The sequence below is a fragment of the Belonocnema kinseyi genome, chromosome 6 (genome assembly GCF_010883055.1).
Source record: "Belonocnema kinseyi isolate 2016_QV_RU_SX_M_011 chromosome 6, B_treatae_v1, whole genome shotgun sequence".
Classification (NCBI taxonomy): Eukaryota; Metazoa; Arthropoda; class Insecta; order Hymenoptera; family Cynipidae; genus Belonocnema; species Belonocnema kinseyi.
Window position 1 is genome coordinate 69,493,579 of NC_046662.1, and position 6,147 is coordinate 69,499,725.

Here is a 6,147-nt window from a genome sequence, read left to right on the forward strand (position 1 = left end):
CGCATACTTTGAATAAAATATTTGTTATCATTCTCTTGAAATAAATGTGTTTTTTTCTTGAAAAAATACCGGTTTCATATGTATACACCTGGTATATTTAAATTAATAAATTTTTAATTTATTATTCTCAGGGCTCTCATAACCTAATTTATTTAACAATGATACAAAAAGTGACTGATGTGCATTAATAATGTGACTAAATGTACTTTTGAATTTCAGGTAAATTTTAAATAATTGAGGATAAATTCGTAAGGTTTCAAAACAATTCCAATGAATTGGAAAACATTTTTAAAAATCCATTCATTTGAACAAAATTGGAGGAAATTTGGAGGAATTTAAAGGAAATGAAAAATGTAATGATTTTTCTACATATTTAAGGTGCATTAAAAAACAATTAAATAAATTGAAAATAAATTCCAGTGAATTGACAAAATGCATTTATTTCAGTAAGTTTAAAATACGTTTAGGAGAATTCAAAGACATTAAAAGAATTTTCAATAATTCAGGATAAATTAATAAGAATTTAGGGTTGATTCCTAATGAATTCAAATAAATTGCAAATTACCTTGAAAGCTTTCAAAATCCCTTAAAAATATTTAAAAACTGGCAAATCTGATCAAACCCCTTGTAATCTTTAGAAATATTCTAAAACCTTAAAGGATCTATAAAATGGTTTCATTTCTTCCGACAATCTAGGAAATTCTTTAAAACCCCATGCATTTTTTGAAAATGCTTTGAAATAATTCAAATCCTTGAAAGTTCTTTGAACATTTTTTTATAACTTGAAAATGCCATTTAATCTTTGAAAATACCCGAAAAGCTTCCAAATCCTTCAGAATCCCTTGAAATTATTGAAATCTATTGCAAATTCCTTTGCATTTTTTAAAGCATCCCAAAATATATAAAATCCCCTGAGATCTTTTGAAGTGCCTTGAAAATTTTTAAACCTTTTGAAAGTTTCTCGAAATTTCTAAAAAATACCCTGAAATCTTTCATAGCTCTTAAAAGCCCTTCAAACGATTGAAATTCGTTAAAAATTCATTTAATATTTTTAAATATCCTATAATATCTAAAAAGTGATTTGAGGGACAGAAGTAGCCCTAATTATTCATGGCGAAGCAAATCCTCTGACTTTCGTAATTTTGTCTCAATCCCTGATTTTTCCTTGATTTTCCTTGACTTTCCTTAACCAAAAAAATTCCCTGACATTTCGCTGACCTACGGCCACCCTACAATCAAATGTAGCCGTTTTGAAATCAAATTATATTAAAGGAGACATTGTAGAGCGCGACGTGGGCGTGTGATTTTCATTATTTTCAAAGGCTCGGGAAAATTGGTTGATTTGAAATTCATAAGCGGTCGTGACCTGAAAGACGAATCTCTGACCTTTTTCTTGAGGGCGCCCTAGTTGCCCATACTTGCGAGTGAATATTTGTATAATCGTCTTGTTTTAATAGAAAAGGGAGAAAAGGGACCTTCTTAAAACGAGGCCGAGGATGAAATTTTCATGAAGGTAGAAGAAATCGCAACATGTACAATATAAAACAAACACGATGAGGAACGGAAATCACATCGTGGTCAAAGTCGCATCCATCATAGGAGTCGAAAGTAGACAGTGGCCTTGAATGTAGAATTTTTTTGTGATTTTAATCGTAATGAATTTCTAAGTTGAAAAGACAAGCAGGGATTTAATTACAGGAATTCTGATAAGAATCAACATATTTACTTTTCCAGTCTTTCTTGGAATTAATGGTAGGCCTAAAAAGAAAATATATATTGGTTTTAAATGTTACGCTACGTTTTATTCGTTTCTATATTTTTAGCTTAAAAAATTTTTTAAAAATAATAATCGAAAATAACAAATTCTGGAATTTGAAATCGTTACAATGCGAAAAAGTAGCGTCTTGGGATTCTAAAAAGTATAATTAATTTAGAATAGATAAGCATGCAGCTTCGCTACCTAGGCTAAAAAAAAGTGTTTTAAATATTTCATGTTTATTGCGAAAAAGTCTTCCCAATTTTTTCGAATTTTAATCAATTATTTTTTAAGAGATAATTTCTATTTAATTCACCCCTATATTAGAAAATATTCTTGACACCTCTGTAAATAGAAGCAGAATTTTTTCCAGTCCTTGAATATTTTCCAGTAATAAAAATGCACTAGAAAAAAATTTCTAAGACTCAGGAATCGAAATTGGTAATACAGTAAATTAAACATTTTTTTCTGGTAATTAATGAAATTTTCTTTATAATGTGTGATTAAAATTTTCTTCTGAGCATGTTTGGGGTTTTTAGCATATAAATATTGTAAGAAAAAATCAGCAAGACCTAGGAGTCAAAATTAGACGTAAATCAATTTCGTAAAATGTGGAATTCGGTATTTAATAGAATTATTTTCCTAACTTATGGTTTAAAATTTTTTCGAGCATTTGTGGAGTTTTAACTTTAGAAATACACTAGAAAAAAAAATAGATTATAATTCTTCTTGCATATAAAATTCAAAAATTTGAAAATTAGCTGTAATTATAATTTCAACTCCTGGATCTTATCGATTTATGTTCTAATGTATTTCTATTTTAAAAAAGTTCACACATGCTCAAAAAAATGTTTAAAACACAACTTACAAAAATAATTTCATTAAATACCAATCTCAAAATTTGAAAAAACTCGCTATATTTCCAATTTTAATTCCTGGGTCAAGCGGACTTTTTCTTAGTTTTGTATCAAAACAGAGGTGAAATAAATATGAATGACCTATTTGGCAATAATTGATTAAAATCCTCAAAAAATTGAAAAGAGTTTTTTTACCTCCACGCGTGTAAAAAAAATGTGGAAACTCAAGAAAATTCAAAAGCTATAAACAAATAATTTTTTCAAACAATTTTTTTAGTTGCGGCAACCAAGCTGCATGTCTATCAATTTCCAATTAATTATACACTTTGAGGATCTCAATGCGCTACTTTTTCGCGTTGTGGCGAATTCGAGTTCCAGACATTTTTATTTTCGTCTCGCCGTAGTATGTTTAAATAAGGGTTTATTTATGTGCATTTGATAAGCAGGGTTGAAATTAAAGAAGTTTAAATGAGATTAAAATCAAATTTAAAATCCTATTTAATTTGTCTTGTTTATTTCCCTCTTTTTGATATTTATCCAAAGAGGAAAATTATTTTCTCATTTTTTTTAGGAGAAAAAAGTGTTTTTCTTTATCTTTTTTCAAGTTTCAACAGGAACATTTTATGGCGATTGTCCAAATTTGATCGTTGGACTCTTGGTTTTCTTTTCAGGAATTCTGCACATTAGCTTTAGGGTTTCAAAAGCTTTAGCATTTTTGTCTTAAAAATTGAGAAGTTCATTTTGTAATGCGTTTTAATTTAAAATTTAATTTAAAATTTTTCTTTTTTGAACAAAATAGTTCTGAGACTCTGGATTTAATGTCACGCTCAGTCCCAAAATTGACATTAAATCCGCACTGAGAAAAATGGATTATACCCGGTAATTAAAAATATGTTATCAGGTATAATCTTGGACTATTAACTATGGGGCAGCGATCCAGCTTATACGAACTAAAATATACAGATATTAAAGAATAGATAATACCAGATAAAATCTTGGATTATAAATTGAAACAGGAGATTTTTACATTTATAATATAAATATATTAAAGCCTAAAATCTAAGATATTAGAATCTGTAATCCAAGATATTAAAATCAATAATCCAATATCCTAAAATATAATATCCAGGATATGACGAACTATGATTCAAGGTATTAAATCTACCGTCCTAAGATATTAAAATTCCCAGAGTTCAATAAATCTAAAAAACTTATTAGTGTTGTGTGTGTGGCGGGGAAAACAAATTAAAATTAAAACGGAAATAAGTGACTCAAAATTTCTAAACAATTACGTAAGTACCATCTTCACCATGTTTTATTCAGTGTTCTTTTTGATTTTCAAACGCAAAAAAATCTGGTCAACGATTTTGAGGTTATTTTATGTACAGAAGTGGCCAGGCTCTAGGCAAACCGAAAGTTAACGTCTACTCTAGAAGTTGATTGATTTTTTTTAAATATGCACTTGTTCTAGTAGTTTAATTTTGGGTGAGACTTTGTATTATTTCCTGAATAATATACACATAATTTGCGAAACACAGAACACGCGGAGCAGGACGCAGAGAAAAAATGGATGTGCGCGCACACCTGCGTGTTTAATAATCTCGAGATCTTAAGAATTAATATCTGAAGATTATAAGAATTTAACATCTCAAGATTATGTTTGGCAATATCTTCATATATTAGGAAAATGTGAAAGATTATACGCGATATAATATTTTTCGTTACGGTGTATTATTCTCAACTGGTAATATCCACTTCGTATAATCCATTTTTCTCAGTGCAGGTATTACTGTATTACGAAACAAATGATTTAAACTATAAATATTAAAAGTTATACTATTTTAAATGTTAGCTTTGCCATATTGAATAAATTTTAAAGAAATTCTTTAGCAGTTAAAAATTTATAATTAATAGCCACTTGAATCAAATCCTTCAAGAGGTTACCATTTTATTTCAATTATGAAACCGCAATGATTGCACCCTTGTTCAATCTTTTTAATTATAATTAATAATTCGTTCACAATTCATAATTAATAATTCATTATTTCAAATTCTTCAAAATTTTAATTCGCCGATTTTTATGTTTCTTTCTTGCTTTTACCCTTCTGATCGTTTTCAATTTGCAATTTGCAAGGCGTCATTTACACAGAAAAAAGGAAATTTAGAGGGAAGTTATTTAAACAGAAGGTAATAATACATTATGCAAAAAGGTGCGAAAGGAGCCGATTTTTCCGCGGCTGGGTTTACTGTGGGAGGGTTTACTGAGTGTAGGTTCGCGTCTCGAATTCCGATCGATTACTTTTAATTTGCGCCCCGCTAATTTTACTTTCGTCACGCTAATTTTACTTTCGCCCCGCAAATGCGATTTTCGGGAAATATATGCTACTTTCGCCCATGTTTTTAGGGGCAAAAAAGATGGCCATTTCGGTCGAGTGTGGAATCAACATTATTTTTCTACCAACGCCTCTACATTCTACAGAAAATGTTCCATATTAATAGTTATATTTTTCCATTTTTTAAACAATTTCTATTTCTAAAATCATTGTTTTTTCACAAAATCGTCAAAATGAAGTATTTTCTTTAAGCAATGACACACTTAACTAATATTGAGAGTATTATTCTTCTGTGCAAGAAATTTTGAAACTATCTAAACAATTTTTATTTGTTTAAATAATTTCTTACTGTTTAAAATAATGAACAGATAGTATTTTTGGTGTAAATGATACATTTAATGAATGTTAAGAGTAATTTTTCTTGTGAGACAATTTACAAATTATTTTAGACAGTTAATAATCATTCACTTGTGAGTTTGTATAGGAAGGGTGGAGATAATTCTAGATTTTTCAATGTACTCGAAGTTCTGAACGTTCAAATGAACGAAATTTTTTACTGATAATTATGTAAACTATAAAAAGGGCTAAAATGTTTGTTCATTTATATTGGAATTCATTCATTATTGAAAAAGAATTACAATGCATATTTTAAAATGCAGCTGGAACAATATTGATGGATAAAATAAAAATGGGGAAAAATATTTCGTTCATTTGAACGTTCGGAACTTCAGTTACACGATTTTTCAAAACTCTTGCGTACATAATTCTTAATATACAGGTTCTATAATATATATCTTATGAATAGTTACTTTTTCAGATCGGTTTAGTTTCGTTGAAAATGTAAAAATTTTCAAACGCCTTTTGCAAAAGATATTACTCTTCAAATTCGTTATCTGTATCATTTAACCTGAAAATACTACGAGGGTAGTTCAATAAGTCCTTAGAATGACCAACAGATGGCGCGCGAATCGCTCCAAATCATCTGTTTTCAGTCAGCACCACTCCCGACTAGATATATGGTGCAGTCACAGTCCACATCTTCTGAGTTTACGTGTTTTTATAACCAATTGAAAAAAAATTGTTCGTTTAAGAAAAATGGAAAAAACGAGTTCAGAGCGGTAATCAAACATTTTCATTTAAAGGGTTTAACTCCATATGAGATAAAAAATGAATTGTACTCAGTTCATGGCACATCTGCCCC

The 6,147-nt window shown here is 29.1% G+C and overlaps 1 protein-coding gene across 3 annotated transcripts in view; it reads right to left on the bottom strand.

Annotated features, from left to right (window-relative positions):
* The window catches only part of LOC117174709 (echinoderm microtubule-associated protein-like CG42247), a 55,638-nt gene that overhangs the window by 36,939 nt on the left and 12,552 nt on the right, over positions 1–6,147 (bottom strand). The gene's annotated exons all lie outside the window — the stretch shown is intronic.